Source organism: Macaca mulatta, chromosome 9 (assembly GCF_049350105.2).
Source record: "Macaca mulatta isolate MMU2019108-1 chromosome 9, T2T-MMU8v2.0, whole genome shotgun sequence".
Lineage (NCBI taxonomy): Eukaryota > Metazoa > Chordata > Mammalia > Primates > Cercopithecidae > Macaca > Macaca mulatta.
This window is the reverse complement of record NC_133414.1, coordinates 72,133,207-72,153,295: the sequence shown is the minus strand read 5'-3', so window position 1 is coordinate 72,153,295 and position 20,089 is coordinate 72,133,207. Positions and strand designations below refer to the sequence as shown.

Here is a 20,089-nt window from a genome sequence, read left to right as displayed (position 1 = left end):
ATAAAAGTAAAATGGAAATGCAAGACGTTATGAAAAGGGAACCAGCTTAAGCCAGTGGTCCTCAAAGATGGCCCTAGACATGCAACATCACCTGAGAACGTGTAAGAAATGCAAAGTCATCCCCACCCCAGACCTACAAAGTCAGGCGTCCCCAGGTTGAGTTGGTACTGTGTGTTTTAACAAGGCCGTCTAGGTGATGCCGATGCCCTCTCAAGTCTGAGAACCAATGACTTCAGTCTTTATCATCAGACACCTTCTGCAATATGGGTTAACTCTCCTCAACTCCATGTATTCACTCAATATATGCCTATTAATAAGCACCCATGCAGCAAATGCCAGGTGGAGTTGGCCCTGGTCATTAGGTGGCCCATGGACATTGACAAGATGGCAGACAACGTGGTGAGTCCCCAAGCAGTTACTCCCAAAGACACTCAAAGACTCTTCTGAGTCAACAGGAAGAAAGGTCACCAAGCTGTGGCCATGGCCAGCTGACTGTCCTTTAGGAGGGGCTGTGAGGATGAGATTTCCTAACAGGAAGCTGCTCTGGGGAGCGGATATGGCATCCTGACACCTGGGAGCAACAGGTGTTAGGAGGCGGAGGGAATGGGGCAGGGCAGTGGGTCATCCACCTTGTGCCATTGGCTGTTGGACCCTGAGCACTGACTGGTTTGGAGCATGGTGTCTGGGCTGGTAAGGAAGCAACAGTGAAAGCGGTGCGGGATAGGGCAAGGGGAGGGAGCAGCTAAGCCAGCATCCCCTTCTGATCTGTTGATAGCCTCCACATCTAGGCCTCTTCTAAATGAAAGGTCTGAGCTGCTGGCTCAGCAGCAGCTCTGTGGGTACACAGCCCTGCCCCATCATTTCCCCCTGTATTAGGAGCAGCTGCCCAACTCTGGCCCCTGGGGTAGCCCAGAGCCCAGGGTTGACGAGGAGACAGCACCTCAGCCCTGGAAGGTGCCATGTCCAAGCGCTCCTCTGCCAGGACAGCTGTGTTCTCTGGAAACCAGTGGAAGTGGAGAGGACACTCTGTTCCCCGTTCAGGGGCAAAGTTGCCACAATTTCTCTAGACTTGGTTTTCCAGGGCCACAGGTCACCCGCTGGCACTTCACTTAAACTATTCTCCTGTTATAAAAAGGGACAGTTAGGCCAACCTCTCAACTTACAGGCCCTTTAGCCCAGTGTGGCTAGCCAGCTCTTCCCAGGCATCCACAGGCCAGGAGCTAGGAATGCCTGCTCCCCTCAGGGCCCACCTGCCCCTTCCCATCTTCCCCCTCTAGGCAGAGGGGTTCATGAGTGATGCAGGAGCCTCACGCAGGGGTAAATGACCCCAGGGCCTACCTGTGATCTCAGGGTAATGGGTAGAGCTCACAGGGCTGGCTGACACAAAAGATAGGGTGCCAGTTACATTTGAAATTTAGAATAAACAAGAAACAATTTTGTAGCATAAGTGTGTCCCAAATATTGCATAGGGCATACTTAAACTAAAAACTAAAAAACAAAAACCTATCTTGCTTACGTGAAATTCAAATGTAACTGGACAAACTTATTTTCTTTTTATTTATTTATTTATTTTATTATTATTATTATTTTTAGATGGAGTCTCACTCCTTGTCACCCAGGTTGGAGTACAGTGGCATGATTTTGGCTCACTGCAACCTCTGCATCCCAGGTTCAAGCGATTCTCCTGCCTCAGCCTCCCAAGTAGCTGGGATTGCAGGCACTCACTACCACCCCTGGCTAATTTGGTTTGTATTTTTAGTAGAGACAGGGTTTCACCATGTTGGCCAGGTTGGCCTCGAATTCCTGACCTCAGGTGATCTGCCTGCCTCGGCCTCCCAAAGTGCTGGGATTACAGGTATGAGCCACCACGCCCAGCCTGGAAACCTTATTTTCATTTGCTGAATCTACCATCCTTACTCTATCAGCAAGCCCAGAATAGGGAAACCTGGTTTTCCCAAAGTAGAGCTTAATATCACAAGAGAAGGAGCCTTGAAAATAACATAGAGTAAGGTCTCATTCACATGGGTGAGGCTGATAATTTATTTCACACATGAGATGATGGTACCAAGGTTCCGTCTGGCCTCTGGCCTCTGGTCAGTTGATTCAAACTTTGGATCCTAGCTCTGGTGCAGATGTGCTGCCTAACCTCAGCAAATCACTCCCACTTCCTGGTGGTCGGTTCTCTCATCTTCAGGTTAGGACAGGGTTTCTCAGCCCCGGCACTGTTGACATTTTGGTCCAGATTACTCTTTATTGAGGAGGGTTATCCTGTGTATTATAAGATGTTGAGCAGCGTCCCTGGCCGCTACCCACCAGATGCCAGCAGCACCCACCCTGACTTGCCAATGTCTCATGGGAGGCAAACTCACACCTGGTTGAGAGCCACGGGGTTAAATGACACTATATCCTAATGTCTAGGGCTCCCACCACTTTTAACAGTCAAGAATTATAGGGTTTACACATGAATTTGTGGCAAAGATTCCTCTTAAATATCCAACTCCCATAATGAGTCTAATAGATGTGAATGACCAGGGTTTGATTACATGAAAACTTTTTAAAAATGTATCCTCTACCTCACTCCCTTCAACCTCATTCCAGCACTCAGAAATTGACCTAGCCTGATTCCAATAAGTGGCTCCAGCTCTTTGATGGCCTTACAGACAGGAATGACTTAACACTAAAAAATAAAATTATCATCATTCTGATTGAAGGGAATGATTTACTGGAACTTCTTGGGCAAATAGTTTTGGCTAGTTTAATATTAATATGACTACTACTAATGATAGTTAGAGTGTGTAGAGCGCCTACAACACGTTATGACCATATTGGGTAATGTCATTTAATCTTCACAATAGACCTAAGAGGTTGGTGCTGTGCTTATTCACATTTAGCAGTTGAAAAAACAGGTTCAGAGAAGTTAGGCAATTTGCCTAAAGTCACAGAGTCTGCCTGTGCTCTTTCCAACATAGAAACAGTCCATTTACATACAGCTCTCACAGGAGTAGGGAAATTCACTCCTCTCTGGGCCTCCATTCCAGCTAAACACTCACAGTGTTTCATCTCCAGGACCCAAACCTCTAGGACCACACAGAACCCCAGTCCTTATGGGGCTGCCACATACAGACAACACACTGGCTTGTAAATGTATCTTGACGTTGCTTTTACCTGGAACCACTCTTAGTAACTCCAGTGTCTACTGTAGAGACAGGCCCACATCAGGCACTCCCTCAATAAATGGTTGCTAAATAACTCAATGTTCCCCCATTTCAAAGATAGAGACACTGAGGCCAACCTCCTTCTGTGCAAGTCATTGTCTAAAAGAAAACCAACACTGGCTCTCAGGTTTTCTCTGTCCTGCATCCAAAATTCCCCACAGTGCTGATTCACTTTGTTTTTTTAACTTGCTCTTAAGATCCCACATTTCCTTTTGTATTATTAGTGGATGGAGAGTTGATTGGATTTGAGTGACCTGGTTGCCTGGTGGCCCAAAGGACTGGCCCAGGAGACCACTGAAGAGTTTCAGAGCCTGGGTCTGGAACTGGGGCCTGGAAAATCGTGTGTCCATGCCCTCAGTTACTAGGTCACCTTGAGTGGGGCTGCCACATTGTTCTGTGGCCCAGTTTTCCCTTGGACAGCACGCTGAGTGAGATTTCCCCCCACGGCGTGCTATTATTACCTGGCACACCAAGGAATGAGGCCACTGCTACAATGAGGCCACCCCGCCCTCCAAGATTCTTCAAAATTCTGCTCCTTACAGCAGGACAACAGGGCAATGTAGGGCAGTGGCTCCAATTTGCTGAGGACTGGAGGATGAATGAGGGCATCTTGGGGTGACCGGGTGAACACTGCTCTGGGACACCCAGCAGTGACAGAAGGGACCACAGAACAAAAGGGTGCAAACTGTGGGCCTCACCCTGGGGGGAAATGGGCTTAAGAGTCATACACACACACACACACACACACACACACACACCCCCTACATACACCACCAGGGAGTCTAATTTTAGTAGCCATTCGCCCCAGCAAAGCACTTTGCAAGTAGTTATTTTGAGAAATGGTATTAACCATTGGGTTATTTTTAATGCCCCTTGTGTGACAGGCATTTGTGACATAAACAGCAGCTGAAAGACCATAAACCCACAGCCCTTAGATGTGTTCAGGGCCCAGGCAGCAGCCCCTTGGGATGTCCCAAGCCCAATTCAAATGAAGGGAATGGGCGAACATCTCGTATGCCCTGCCGGTCCCTCCTCACTGCCTGCTGCTCCGTTCACTGGGGATGGGCAGCAGGATTTGACTGAAAGAGAATTCTGCCCCTCTGGTCTGTGACAGCCAGTGTGCTAATGACAACCTTCAGTGCTTGCTGATAGAGTGCAGGTGAAAATCCACACTGCTAATGAAGGTCCCTCGTGGGCTGTCTCCAACCTGATGTTCTCAGACCCTGCTCCCAACACACAGCCTCCACACTCTCTGCCTTCCCACCTCCTCCCCTCTGCTCAAGCTGACCCCTCACTTGGATCAGCCCACTCCTCATCTTGTGTAACCCAGCCCCTGCTGATGTGCATGCTCTGACTCCCCATAATGAAAGAGCTGGATCACCTTCTTGGCCTTCCGCATCTAGTAGCTTGAATTGTTGGTCACCTGGGTACTCGTATTTCTTATTAAAACCACTGCATTTACTGTGTACTGAGGATGCACCAGGTATCATTCTAAGCCCTTAATGAAGTTCAGGGAACTTTCCTGAGGGTCCTAGCTGGTCTCCTCATCATCTAGATTTTAGAGATGATGAAATGGAGATATAGGGAAGTTATCCAAAGCTTCTTTGCAAGTAGTGCTCTAAGCAAGACCACAGATGCAAGAGCCTGACGGTCTAGGTCAAACCCTGGTTCTGCACCTTAGAACCATGGACCAGTTCCTCAGTCTGTGCCTCAGTCTTTCCCTGGGTTCCTGCAAAGATTAAATGAGTTAATGCTTAAATGATCCCTTTACAGATGTCTGGCACAAGATAGGCACTGTCTAGGAGTACTCTCTTGTCATGGGAGTGGAGAGACCAGAGCATTGTAAGGCAAGATGTATTAGTGCCTACAATGTGTCATGCAACGTACTAAAGCATTCTGCTTGTATTATCTTGTTTAATGCTCACAAAACCTTGTGAAAATTTACAAAGAAATTAAGCTTAGAGAAGTGAAATCATTCCCCTGTGGTCAAGGCTAGTAAATGGGGATTTGAACCAGGTAGTTGAACACAAGTCTAAGTGTATTAACCTGAATCCTCTGCTGGTTGTCTTGACTCTCTGGAAACTGATCATGTTTTCAGATTTCCCATAGTTCCTGGCACTAGGTTGAGCGCTTTAAACAGATTCCATGCCAGCTGTAGGCTTCTGGCAAGGCTTCATAAATGCAGAGCCCTGGCTGCAGATCAGGAGCCCCTGGCCCCTCCCAGGGCACCCTGGCTAATCGGCCTCTTCTTGATTCCACCCCAGGACAGGCACGGTGCTTCGAAAGCAGAAGTAAAGCAGCAGAACACTCGGAGAAGCCTCGCTGCAGGCCAGCGCCTGGTGGTTCGGATGGCAGCAAGCTGCCCCCAGAGACCCAAAACCCAAAGGTCAGGAATGTAGTACTGGCCAGCCAGGGTAGGCACTGCTGTGTGGTAGAGGAGAAGTCCAGAATTGTGAGGCGTCAAGCGTGAGCTGGAGGCAGGATGGCAGCGAGAATGCAAGCCCAACTGAGCGAGTACATGTGAGTGAATTATGTGTGTGGTTCAGTTTTAGGCACTGGGCAGATTTGCAAAGCTCATCACCCTCCTAGAGTTGCCTGCAAAAGGCCACATGTTTAACACCACGTCAATCAATCAACGCGGGTGCACGGGGTGGGGAGTGTGTGGCCAACCCAGCACAGGGAGCCCTGGGGCTGCAGGGAAGAGAGCATCTCTGTCCCCAGTGGCTCATGGTTGTAGCCAAGGACACAAGACTGGCACCTGTGGGAACACTGAGGGGACTGTCAAACGCTGACCTCTAATGTGGTGCCAGTCAAGTTACCATATTTCTTGTGAACCTCCAAAGCACTGGAGGACTTCTGCATCTCACTCGGCTGCAGGTGAAACATACAGCCAATCACTCCACCCTGCAGTCTTGGTTTCCTCCCCTGCACAAGGGGAGTGATGTCGATGCACCATCCCACGCAGAAGCTGAAGGCGGTGAGCCCTGTGGGAATTTCGGCTGCCCCTGTGCCAGGCTGAACAAGACAGGGCCTTTTCTTTCTGGGGGCTGATGAGTCATATAAAGGGGATAGAATCAAACATTCAAACGACAATAACTGCAACACAGGGCTGGGTGAATAAATACACGACTGGTTACTCAGAAAGGGATAACCATGGGAGAGGACTTTCAATGCCAAAGAAACTCACCACATTGCCCTTGACTTTGAAAAGTGACCTGTGCTCAGTCTGGTATTTCGCCAACTGGACCATGAGCAATGGGGTCCCAGTTCACATTACCCGGTGCCTCCTTAGTTTCAGGCCAGGGCTGGATAGGTACTTAGGACATTCCTAAGAAGGGCTGTGCAGGAGGAGGCTAGCCCAGCTGCCTGGCTGGCCTCAGCACACACATTCCCTGGCACAGCAGCCTTGCTTGCTGCCAGACCTCACAGGGGTTTCTGCAGGGGCTGGACAGACGGGCACATGAGGATGAAAAGGGTAGAGTCCCCAGAGTCAGTCAACGTCAATAAATTGGCAGCTTCTGCTCACAGAGCTGCCTGGATTCTTTGCAGCATAGAGAGCACCTTTCACCACCCAGATGGGGAGGCCTTGTCATCCCTGAGTCCCTCAGGGAGGTCATACGCATGATCCTCAGACACCAGTGGGAGCAGTTTTCCAGAGAGTGAAGAAATGGGATCCAGGAAGCTTGGTGAATTCATTTGCTGGGGCTGCCATCATAAAGTATCACAAACTGAGTTGGATTAAATAATAGAAATGTATTGTCTCACAGGTCTGGAGGCCAGAAGTCTGACATGGAGATGTCGTTGGGGTCAGCTCCTTCCAAGGGCTGTGAGGGTGCATGTGTTCCAGGCCTCTCTCCTAGTTTTCTTGTCCTTCCTTGGCTTACGGATTCATCACCCCAATCTCTGCCTTCATCTTTACAGGCATACTCGCTGTGTGCATGTCTGTCTCTGGGTCCAAAGTTCCCCTTTTTATAAATATGACACCAGTCATTTTGGGTTAGAGCCCACGCTAATGATCTCATCTTAACTTGATCATCTGCAAAGACCTTGTTTCCAAATAAGGTCACCTTCACAGGTACTGAGGGCTAGGACTTCATTATCTGTTGGGAAGACACAATTCAACCAACAATATTTGGGTTCCTCAAAGGAAAAACAGCTTTTACAAAAGCCAAACTGAAATTCCTAACATTACTAATATAGTGGAACAGAGTCCCAAGACGTAGACTCAATGTGTGAAAGAGCTTCCTGGTTCCGGCCCCCGTGTTACCCCAGCCCAGGCCTTTGTGGCCTCCCACCTGCGCTGCTCTGTGACGGGCCGCTTGCCGGCCGCCCTGACTTGGCCTGTCTCCCTTCTGCTACCTCCGCATCAGGCTGCCACACCTTGCATCTTACCACCAGGTCCACCTCCGTCATGCCACTGTCCTGGTCTAAATCCCCCAGTGGCCGTCAACCACCCAGAGGGCTGACTGTGGCTTGCTCCTCTTGACTTCAGCACCCTTGGTGATCTGTACCAACAAGAACATCAGCCAACGAGTGCCATGATTTCTCTGCCCATTTTCTCATTCATGAAAGGGAGAAAAAACGAACTCTCCAAGTATCTACTCCCAACACATTCCCCTGAGAAAGCTGCAGGGAAGCTCCCTGGGAGCCCATCGCCAAGGCTACCACCTCATGGGGCTGGCGTGTACCCAGACAGGCACAGCCTGCCATGCTGGGCCACCATCCTGGTGACTGGCTGTGCTCTGGCCCCAGACCAAGGGATGGGCAAAAGAGGAAAGCCAGCCTCACACTGAGCAGAGGACGGGGAAGAGACCCCCACACCAGGGACAGACCCCTCGATTCCCTCAGAGGAAGCAGAGGCTACTGAGCCACCACTGCCCCCGCAGTTCCTCCCTGTGGTTGCTCATGGAAAGCCTCCAGCCTCTGGAAGTATTCCTGCCTGGAAGCTCACTGGCACCAAGGCAGGCTGAGCCCCTCTGCCAAAGATTCTGGGCAGCCATCGGTCTGATAAAGACCCAGAGCCCTCCTTGCAGGCCTGGAAGCCCCAACCCTAGAAGGTGATCCTTGAAAACTCTCTCACTCATTTCTTCCCCAGAGCCCCTGAAGCATCCTCCATGCAACTGTGCCCACCTGACCATACAGCCTGGCCCTCCCTTAGCAGCACCCTGGACTCCATTCCTACCACCTCCTTGACAACAAAATCCCGTCTGTCACCCTCTTTGCCAGGGGCGGGTCTTCAAGATAAGATACCGCCTCTTGCGTGTTACAAGGAATGCTCTAGAAGGAGCACCATTCAAGAAAGAGAGGACAGGGCCAGGAACAGTGGCTCACGCCTATAATCCCAGCACTTTGGGAGGCCGAGATGGGCAGATCATGAGGTCAGGGGATCGAGACCATCCTGGCTAACACGGTGAAACCCCGTCTCTATTAAAAATACAAAAAAATTAGCCAGGCATAGTGGTGGGTACCTGTAGTCCCAGCTACTCGGGAGGCTGAGGCAGGAGAATGGTGTGAACCCAAGAGACGGAGCTTGCGGTGAACCGAGATTGCGCCACTGCACTCCAGCCTGGGTGACAGAGCGAGACTCCGTCTCAAAAAAAAAAAAAAAAAAGAGAGAGGACAGGTTGAGCGCCCTGTCAGACCAGTGGGCCCCCAAAGTTATATACCATGTTTGTTTACCTACTTGATTTCCCACTATCACTGTGAGGGAGCTATGAACATCCTCACTTTACAGGTAAGGTAACTGAAGTTCAATTAGGTTAAGTGTGTTGCCCAGGACACAGTGCTAGCAAGAGCCTGAGGACACTTGGCTCCTGCTGTCACCTGGCTGTCTTCACCTGGTGTCCTGCAAGTACTTCAAACTCTGCTCTCCAAAGTGCTGCTCATTGTCTTCCCGCTCCTCATCCTCACCAGCCCCCACGCACCCTACCTTGCTCTTCCTGTATCCTTTGTCCTCACTAGGACACCATCCTCTACTCTGCCGGCCAGGCAAACAAAAGGACCCAGGCGAACAAAAGGACCAGAGTCACCCAAGACCTCTGCAGAGGCCTGTGCATGCATCTCAGAGAGCAAACGAACCGTGGGAGTTCAGCACTGATCCTATTGTGTCCTTCCGCTGGTTTTCTTGTCTGAGCTCCCACTGGAAAAACCCTGCATTCTTGCTTGATGAATTTTCAAAAGCAGTCAGGACTTTATTATCAATCGTCTTTTATGAATAATCAAAGTCCAGTGGGGACTCCCTAATTAGCCAGGGCATGAAGGCCATTTGCATAACATATTGAATGCCTCTGGAGTATCAGGTACCTCGGTAGACATGATGGTCCATGCACTAAACCTCAGGATGTGACCAAGCCTATGGCCAGACACAGATGCACTTGAAGGTGACTGTGCTGGAAGTCGATGCCCCTTGAGGGTGGGTGAGCTCACAGAGTCTATTCCTGACACTGATGCTCTCACCTCGTGACAAAGAACCAATGCTGCTTTCTTGCATCCACCCCTGAGTTCCAGAACCCCCGCAGATAGGCTTCCAAAAACTGTGTCCCCAAACTAAGACTGTGTGATATGTAAGAAGAACTGGCAGGGGACCCAACCTATATTATAAAACCTCTTGATCTCCTAAAAGAGAGCTGAGTTTAACCCGACTTAGATCACCAGGACGGATGCTATCACAGAAACTTAGAATCAAGGCTGCAATGGTCCTCTCCAATTCAATATCAAATCCAGTGCCCCCAGTCCTCTTCTCCCAGGACTTCGTATTTGAGGTGGGGAATAAGGGAGAAAGCGGAAGATGTGACTAACTAGTAGGTATGTTGAGGAGAAGTCAGGAAGAAGCAGTGACTTGTCCCCCAATTCCCACACTCAGGATCATGGGCAGTGGAGGGAGAAGGATGCTGCCACTGGCTTCATTTACATTTGTCCATTTACAAATACCATGGCAACATGAGCACAGGCATGCAATGCCCTCCTGCCCAGATTCCTGCTTCAAAACCAAACAAATCCAGCATGCCACAGCTCAGGAAACTAGGAACAGGTGCCATCCATGTGCCAAAAACCTAAAGGAATCTGAAAAAAAAAAAAATCAGCGATGCAGAAAAAGAGAAGGCAGGGAGGCCCCTTAGGCAGCTTTGCTCCCTGAGAAGTGGCAGGATGGTTGTGAAACAAGGAGTGAGGCCCTTGAAGAACCTCACATCAGAGCTGCCTACATCAGTAGGGCTGAACAGGAAGGTGAGCCAAGCATCAGGCACCGGGACTCCCTGGTCACTACGGATCACAGCAGTGTTCAGCTGCAGCAGCTCTGAGAAGCCCTGGGAATCACATGGCAGATACATCCAGAAGAAAACTGGCCAGGGCAGGGGCTTGTCCCTGACACAGCAGGTGGCAGCTCCAGGAAGGAGGACAAGTCCAAGCACAGTTTGTACCTGGCATGTTGGCCAGGTTAAACAGCAAGCCAGATGCAAACAGTTGGCACAAGGTGCAGTGGCTTTACCAAACACAGAGAAGAAATATCACAGGATTAAGTTCCCCTTCTGGAACTATTCATGGTTCCAGCTCACTCACCCAGACTCACAGGTTTCTGCAAGCCTTTGCTTCATCATCCAGTGCTCTGGTGCAAGATCCAAGAGGAGCATTCTTTGGGCAATGAGGTGCACCGCAGAGGGGCCCAGGAGAATTGACCCTCCCTATTTACAGGCAAACACTGACTGCATTCATGAATGCAAAACACGAAAACCTCCCACCAGACCTGTGAAAACACTCTTAACTATAAAAGGCAGAGAATGCAGCACCCAAAATAAAGAAATTTGTAAAAAAAGGACTGGATGGGAAAGTGCCATTATCATCATGGCCAAGAGCACAGGCTCTGCCGTGAAACTGGCTGGACCTGAATCCTGGCCCCCACTCAGTACCCAGATGAGGGTTCAACCCTCTGGGCACACGTTTCCCCAATCTATATAATGAGGACAATCAAAGCACGTGCCCCTCGGGGTTGTTCTGAAGATTATAAAAGGTAATGCATACAAAGTGCTTAGCACAGTCCACAGAGGACAGTCTGTGCTCAGTAAACAACTCGTGTGATATTGTGATAATTGAACATGGAGAAACCATCTATTCTATGTCTGCAGTAAAAGTCAAGAGAACTTATCTCTGAAATAAGATGTGTTGTAAAGGCACATTTAGAAAGCACTCTCAAAATGAAAAGGAAAAAAATACAAAAGCAGAAATACTGTGAGGTCTAAGACAGATTACACAAAAAGATGGCAGATATAGAGGACAGGCAGCCAATTCAGGATAAACCTAACTGAAAAGACAAAAAAAAAAAAAAAGCTTCTTAACACAGAGGACAGACCCAAGTCTGAAGGTCAAAATGCTCAGTAGGCATATATATTATATTTTATATATATTTTTGAATTTCATGGTGAAGAGTTATCAGCATCCAAACAGAAGATATCAGATTATCTATGAAGAAAAAGAAAAATCAAGCTGGTATCTGATGTTTCCTCTGCAAAACCCAACAGCAGGGCCAAGTTGTCATTCATATTAAAGGAAACAAAGTGCAAAGTGCAATAAAGCAGAATACACTGTTCAAGAAGGTTAAACAGGTGTTAAATTTTTCATATTTGTAATTAAGACATTAATCAAAACAAGGAATTCAACAACAGGAGATGTCCGTGGTAATAAAGATTAGGTTTAAATAATTGTTACAACTGTGATTACAAATCAAAATGAAAATGAAAACTAAAATTTATTGGAAGAGAAGATAAAAATGTAAAAAATATAATAATAATAATGAGTAGAAGTTTTAAATATCAGATTATACCATAAAGCATGAATGTAATATTATGGAACACGGGGGAATGAAAAGAAGAAAAATTACTTATCTGACGTGGCAAGGAGTAAGAAGCTATTTCGCTCTATACATTAACCATTGGCAAAATATGGTTGAAGAATATTTTTAAATACTTGAGAGGCAGCACGGGTAGACTAATATTCCAATTTAATAAAGAAAATTATAAAATAAAAAATTTAAACGATCTATTACAGATAGACAAAAAAGACTACAAAAAGCATTTTTTAAAAAACAGAAGGGTCAAAACATATTAGTTATTACAACCAAAATGTATGGTACATATTATGTATAGTATAAATTATATGCAACAACATATGATAAATAAATACATAAAATTATACACTGTTTATAAGAAATATACCCTAAATCAAGGGATAAAATAACGTTAAAAGTGAAAAAATAAACCAGAATGTGCCAGGCGAAAATCAAGCAAGGCTCACACCTGTAATCCCACTGCTTTGGGAGGCTGAGGTGGGAGGATCACTTGAGGCTAGGAGTTTGAAACCAGCCAGGGCAATATAGCAAGACCCCATCTCTACAAAACCATAAAAAGCAAGCTAAGGAGCAATGCCAAGTTAAAGGCAGTGGTATCCAAGCAAGTGAAATTCAAGGCAAAAGACATTAAATAAGGCAACACAGGAGGTTTCACATTGATGAAGATAATCTAAAGTGAGTATCTAAAAGTCAATGACTTTTATGCACAAAGGAAGCCTCACAACACGTAACATCAAGTTGTCAAAAATAAGAGGAGACAAGTGACAGAAACCCAGTAGCAGTAGGGGAGTTTACCGAAGTACTATTGCTCTCTCATACATTAAGTTGGCCAAAACTAAACATAATTATGGGTGATTAGAAGGATGGAATTTCTGGGTTAACTGATCAACTGGCGAGAACTGGTAGAAGGCTCAACCCTCTGGTTTCAGAGGTTGGAAACTGAGATGGGATGATGAGTCAGTACAGCACAGACTAGTGTGGTCCCTGGGCTTCAGCATTACCATCAAATGAAAACTTATTAAAAACACACATTCTCAGACCTATCGCAGACCTGACCGAAATCAGAAACTCGGGTGGGGCCCAGCCCTCCAGGTTGTTCTAATGCAGGCTCAAGGCTGAGACCCACCAAGGCAACGATTAAGCCCATAGGCTTTAGAGGGCCAGGGCCAAATCCTGCTCCATTTCAACATTGCTGGGTGACATCAAACAAGTTGCTTAACCTCTCTATGCCTCCATTATCACCATCCATAAACTGAGAAGAAGAAGAATAGCGCCTTCCCTTGGCATGGCCCTGTGGACAAGACGAGATCACGTGGGCACAGGCTCACAGTGCCTGCACAGTGCGAGCACTCACTGATGGCTCGCTCTGGTTCAGGAATGCTTGGCAGAGCTGTGCCTCCAGCCCCACTGTTCTCCTGCCTCCCAACACAGTGAACTCCTCTGCACCCAATCCTCTGTGCATGTGCCTGAGGAGAACGGACTGCCCCCTGACAATGGATGGATGCCACCTCATGGCTGATCACTGCTGCATGCGGCAGTGCCATAAACCCCTCCCTCATGCTCTCTGGCTGGAGCGGCTGGCTGAGTGACTCATGGAGCTTGTTATCTCAGGGCCTCCTTCCCTGATGCACAAGGCCCTTCATCCCTGCCCCCCAGCCCGATTCCTCCTCCCCCTGGCAAGACTGCAGAGCTGAGCAGAGGCTGACCCGACCCGGGCCCCCCGTCTCTGCAGAAGAGAGAAAGCCAGCATGCAGCGGACTCCTGGGCAAGTTCCAGGATGCTGTCCTCAAGTACCACGTGGCCACTGCTACCCATGCTGGGGTGGGAGCAGGGGCAGGCAGAGGCCTTGGGCCACAGAGCAAATTCTCTGTGTCTGTGAGCAGACCAGGGTCAGGTGTGTCCTAGTTAAATCAAAATGTCCTGTGGGGCAGGAAACAATTTTTCCACTCATAAAGATGCAGTTCAAATTTGAGATGTGTCAGGGATTTCACTGTGGCTGACTGTGTGTCATCATGATTAGATCATACACTCCAGCATTTTAGAGCTGTAAGTTCCTACAGAAATCACTGTGTATCCCCCTCCTCTGCCAGGTAAGACCCATGAAGGACAGAGAGGCCCCAAGGCAGCCCCAAGGTCGCACAACATAAAAATCTAACAGCAAGAACGGAAAAGAAACTGCCTTCTACTAGATCGCGTTGCCATGAAACCTAACAGCTGGGGGCGCCTGGGAAGAGAGAAAAAGTCACGAAGTCTCCTCCTGACACTCCCACTGACAATCGTGATTCTGACACCAGAAATGCCTTTTCTTCATAGCACTTCCCTTACATGGAGAAATACACCTCTTGTATTGCTTCATTCACAGTTAAATGTGCTTAGGAAGACGAGGAGACGGAGGCCCATACTCTTGAGCCACCCGCCTCTGAATCCACCTGCCTCTGAATCCACCGAAATGCCTGCCCCTCCTATTTGCCCGAATGCTCTCATGTTTCAGAGCCCTCTCCTCCAGGAAGCCCTCCCTGCAAACTTCATCTTATCATCCCCTTTTCCATCCTGGATACTCCAGAGAAATCAGAGCTCAGATTGAAGCTGAGTCCTCAGACTTTCAGCTGCATCTGATTTGGAAGGAGAAAGAAGAACCCCCACATCTCTGGCACCCCCATGGGCACCAAGAGAAGAACTTCAGTCCATCTGACAGCAAAGCCTGAACTCTTTCTTCACTCAGTTCAAATTTTGCTTCTACCACTCACCCACACTTTGTCTTTGGGCAAGCTACTTACAACTCTCCAAGCCTCAATTTTCCCACCTGGAAAAAGGCAATAATAGTACTTTCCTCCCAGGTTGGTGTGAGGATTAAATGAGATTACATGTGTAAAAGCTCCAAGCACCCACGATAGATACTGAACTGGAAGTCACTATAATAAAACTGATAATGATAATGATGGTGATAAATATCATTAGTGTATAATCCATACTTGGACCAATTTGGGTTTTTTGTTCAAGACCACTCGGTGAGCTGAGTGTGGTGGCACATGCCTGTAATCCTCGCTACTTGAGAGGCTGAAGCTGGAGCATTGCTTGAGCCCAGGAGTTTGAGACCAGCGTAGGCAATATAGCTAGATCCTCTCTTTTAAAAGAAAAACAAAACAAAACAAACACCGCTTGGCAACTCTATCAAAGAAAGGTAAACAGGTAAGAGCCTTTTTGGTTAAAATGTTGCAGGGATCTGAACTCCCGCCCCTTTAGGCCAGGGAAGGAGAATGGGAGTGGTAAGAGACTTCCTAGTTTGAAAATATAACAATAAAATCCATCCTCCAAATAAAAACTGACCTAATACACATTTTGGATTTGTTTTCTTTCTTCCAAAGCTCTGAGAGTTAGTTGGATCCTTTAAAAAGACAGCACGCTCACCTCTTTCTCCCTAGTACCAATGATTTGGAGAGACAGATCACTTCACTTCTGACACTCTAGACACATCTATATGTGAGGATTCTCCATCCACCCAGCTAGGGCATTCTAGAAGGCCAAGAGTTTAGTTCTAAGCTCCCAAAGGAAGCTCTATTTTGAAAAGCCGAGTGGCTTTATTTCCAATTGAAGAGGTCATTAAATTCATAATGTTTTGCCAATGAATTTCTCAGTGATCCTGAGCAAATCCTCTGAAGTCAGCTGTCCTTGTGCAGTCATGGGCCCAGCACAGAGCAGGTGTGCATACTAAGCACCTGTTTCAGCAGGTAGAGACAGTATAGTGACTGGGGCAAGCTTCTGCCCTCATGGATCCGGCATTCCTTAAACAATTTCTGAAGAAACTCAGGGGAGCCAATGACTGGTGCATTCTCTGTTTGAGCTGCCGCAAGTGCTGTGGGATTTTTCAGTGCTGGCAGGGGTCCCCACCGTATTAGCTACATGGTATCAAGTGCCAAACACTGTGCAACATCTTACCTAAGTTTTCACTGGGCATTTTCTGTTCAGTAAGTCAGGCACTGAGGGAGGGAACATGTGACGTGTCCAATGTTCAGCTCAGTGAAGAGGTGAAGAGGGGGTCCAGTGGGGGGCAGAGCACAGGTGGCTGGGATATGGTGCTGGAGGATCTGGCCACATGAGGATACAATTAGGTAGCATCATCAGCTGAAGTGCTCCCAATTGTCCTTTCTTGGTTATTTGCCTACCTGGCAAGAATGGGTTTCTTACACTGCCGCCGTGGGCTTACACTTCACTCACTATATAATTTATTCCATGCACTCTTCACAGTGATAGCAGGTTGCCCACATGGCTTTATCTCTTCTGGAAAGGCAGAGTGAGCACATCCCTTGCTCCATAACCCTCCAGATATGGTGTCTGTGCAGCTGGCAGGATTGGAACCTAGTTCTGTCCACTATTCTTCAAGTGTAACCTTCATCACAGTCTACACCCTGCAGAGGAGCAGCCATGGAGTAGGGAGGCAGTGATGCGGAACCGAGCAACCAAGGCGGGTGCCAGACTAGCCCAGATCCTTGCAAACTTTCCCATGACAGCCCTGAAGGCAGAAAAGAAGAAACTCTTACCTCCAACCTCAGGGAGTCTGGATTAGAATTTGAAGCAAGCCTTCCACAAGCAGACAGTTTCTATATATATATATTTTAATTTTTATCCTTTTGTTTTTGTTATTTTTTTAGAGACAGGGTCTCACTCCATTGCCCATGCTGGACTGCAGTAGTGCAATCATAGTTCATTGCACTATGATGCAATGAACTCCTGGGCTCAAGCAATTCTCCTGCCTCAGCCTCTCAAATCACTGGGTATTACAGGCATGAGTCACCATGTCCAGCCAGGAAGCTTCTTTAAATTGTAGCATTTTATCTTTTAAAATATGTATGCATATTTTATTCCTCCTCATGACAAATGTGATGGAATACGAAATAATATTCATTCCCAAACCTTCAAGAAGAATTGGTTCTCCAGGAAAATGTGCCATGTTTATACTGCAGCTTCTAGCATTCCTTGTGAGGCTCTGGGCTGTGCACCTCTAATGCTGGAAAGTCCAAATCCAGGAGACTCGGGTCTCTTGAGATTCCTTGGCCATCTGTTCATTCATGCCATCCACTCATTGATTCAGGGCCCAGAGGAGCACCAGGGTTAACGGCTGGCGGCTGAGTCAGCAGCTCTCAAGGCAGTCACCCTTTCCACCCACTCATGAATCACTAACCTGCTGCCCCCTTGCTACGTGCCTAGAAATGCATAAACGTGCTTCAAATAAGCGGTACCTGGGCAGCAAGTTTCTCATCAGAAGGAACCAGTCCAAGTGAGTACAGGGCAAATAGCAGTGTGGGGTGAAAATAAAGACTGACTACCACTGGTCACCCTTGGTTACTCTTCATTTATTCATCCAACATTGCTGAGTATTTGCCCTGAGCAAGGCTCCATTCCCTGGCAATGGGGGTATTTGAAGGCAAATAAGAGCTTTACAAGGCTCTAGAAGATGTGACTAGTATTCCAAAAACTCTAACAGAAGATACAAAAGATTAGTGCCGTTCGAGAGGAAATGGGGTAGAAGCTTTGGTTGGGGGGAAGCTCATTAGTTAGAGGAGACAGATCTTACTTCTAACTTAGAACATCCAAACCAGAAGCTTCCTGGCTTTAGCCCCAGGCCATGAAGAATGAGTGGAATTTCAGGATACACAGACAAGAAAGCAGAAAAGATAAAATGAACTCCCACCTAAGGCAGGAAATAGGGGTGACTAGTTATATTGGCTGCAGCCCAAGAACACAGGGAGGAATGATGGAGATCTTTGAACACCAAGAAGAGAAGTTTGGACTTTTTGTTTTCCTTTGATTAATGAGGAGCCATGAAAGAGTATTTGTTGAGGAAAGTGGAGTAATTAGTTAACATTTAGAAAGTTTAAGTGGGTAGTAAGTTGCATGACTAATCAGAAATGACAGAGTCACGAGACCAGCTGGAAGAGTAGTGCAACAGTCCAAGCAAGCAGCAATGGAAGCCTGAACTAGAAAAAAGACAGCAGCAGTGGAGAAGAGTTGAGCCACAAGGATTCGGCAACTGACTAGAGAAGGCGCCAGGAGAAGCCAGTCTCTAAAAACCATGCTGCTTGGGAAAGACCAACTCTTTCTCTCACTTCCTCTTAGGGAATTATAAGAGGAATTCCCTATCACCATTTAAATTTGGTTAAATTCACCAAAGAGTGATTCACCCCAACACTCTGGTGACTTTAACCCCTCTGGCTCTTGTGTAGAGCTAATTAGAGCTTCTTCTGGAAGATCTGAAACCACCAACAGTGAGACTCCTCAGATGACCCTGATGGGCAGGTCCATGATTCAACCTGTTTCTTCCACCATCTCCCCACTGACTGCAGCACATCTAGGGGTTCAGCTTAAGGGAGCCCCCCTACTCTGGGTATGGTTAGTGCTCCTTTCAAGATCATTCTAAAATCAAAAGAGGGAATCTTCAAGGAGACTTGTTGGCTTCTTACACTTAGAGAGAAACCAAGAACACAATCAGAATTGATGTTTTTAAGTACCAAATCTGTATGTATCTAACCGAAAGAGAGAGAGTGTGTGTATGTGTTAGACAGAGAGACAGAGCTTTGAAATATGAAGAGAGAGAGAGAAAGAGAGATGTTCCTATGAAGCCCTCAGCTCCTAACGCTCTCTCTGGCTCAGTGTTTGAAGCCCCTCCTGCTGCCCGTGGCAAAACTTCTTTCCAGAGAAGCAGGCCATGCATCCCAGACCCATGTGTATGCTGTCAGCTAAGAATGAGAGCAATGCTCTGTTTCCCAAATGGGCAGGGGAAACAAACTTTTGTTTCCATAGTCTATAAAACATTTTTTAATTTAAAAACAAAATGCTTTGCAGCCTCTGAATTTTTTTTTTTTTATTAAAAATACAAACGGCTATATGTAACACCATGGGAAAATGACGACTCTTGCAGCTTGGTTTGGCTCCCTATTAAACAGAAGAATGTTCATGAGGAAGCAGGCACTGTTTGTTTGTTCCTTAAAATGTTGTATTGCGTACAATGGAGAAAAGCAATGTGGAGATGCCTTTCCAATGTGTTCCCCTGAAATGACCTGAGGACCAAATGAGGAAGCTCAGCCTGACCAGCTCAGCAGACTACCCCCACTGCCCCATCCCAGAGCTGAACTTGCAATCAGCCCTGATAAAAATCTCTGGACTAGAACCAGAGCACCCATATCAAGGGATTATCCCTGAACTGACTGTTCTTTCCTGCAGGCAGGCTCCACGCTCCTGGGTGGCCAGAGCGCCAATCAGCCCTGTCCCAGTGCTCTAACGAGGTGCCCACTCACTGCCCAAGAGACAATATGCCCAAGCTACGACCCAGCTCCGAGATCTGAAGGGACCAGATTGCCTTCCTGTCTTTCTCTGCATCCCCTGAGCTCCCGCTTGAAAAGGGGTGGAAAGCTAACAGAAAAGACACTTTCTCACACACTTTTGGTGAGATTTCATGAAAGCCGCATGACCTTTATGGAAAGCAACTTGGCAATGTATAAAATCTTAAAAAACATGTGCATCCTTTGGCCCAGCAATTCTGCTTCTAGGAATCTGTCCTAAAGAAACAAGTCTTTGATGAGAATAAAAATAGACATATTCAGTTCTTGACTGCAGTGCAACCTGAAACACTGAAAAACTGAAAATAACTTAAAGGACCAACAATAGGGAGATGGTTAAGTAAACTGCAGTGCATCCACTTGGGAAACTAATAAGAATCATTAGTTTTTTGAAGCATAGCTTCAAAACAGGAAGATATTTATGTATCCATCTAAATGCATAAAGAAAAGAGTGACATGAAACATTCGAATATGAACAGCAATCATCTCTAGGATTTAATTGTTGCTTTCATTTTTACTTGATTTTATTTTATTTTGAGACAGGGTATCACTGTGTCACCCAGCCTGGAATGCAGTGGCACGATCTCAGCGCACTGCAACCTCCACCTCCTGGGCTCATGCAATCCTCCCACCTCAGCCTTGTAAGTAGTTGGGCCTACAGATACGCATCACCATGCCTGGCTATGGTTTTGTTTTGTTTT

The 20,089-nt window shown here is 47.2% G+C and overlaps 1 protein-coding gene across 12 annotated transcripts in view; it reads right to left on the bottom strand.

The window, feature by feature from the left end:
- The window catches only part of KCNMA1 (potassium calcium-activated channel subfamily M alpha 1), a 755,994-nt gene that overhangs the window by 609,963 nt on the left and 125,942 nt on the right, over positions 1 to 20,089 (bottom strand).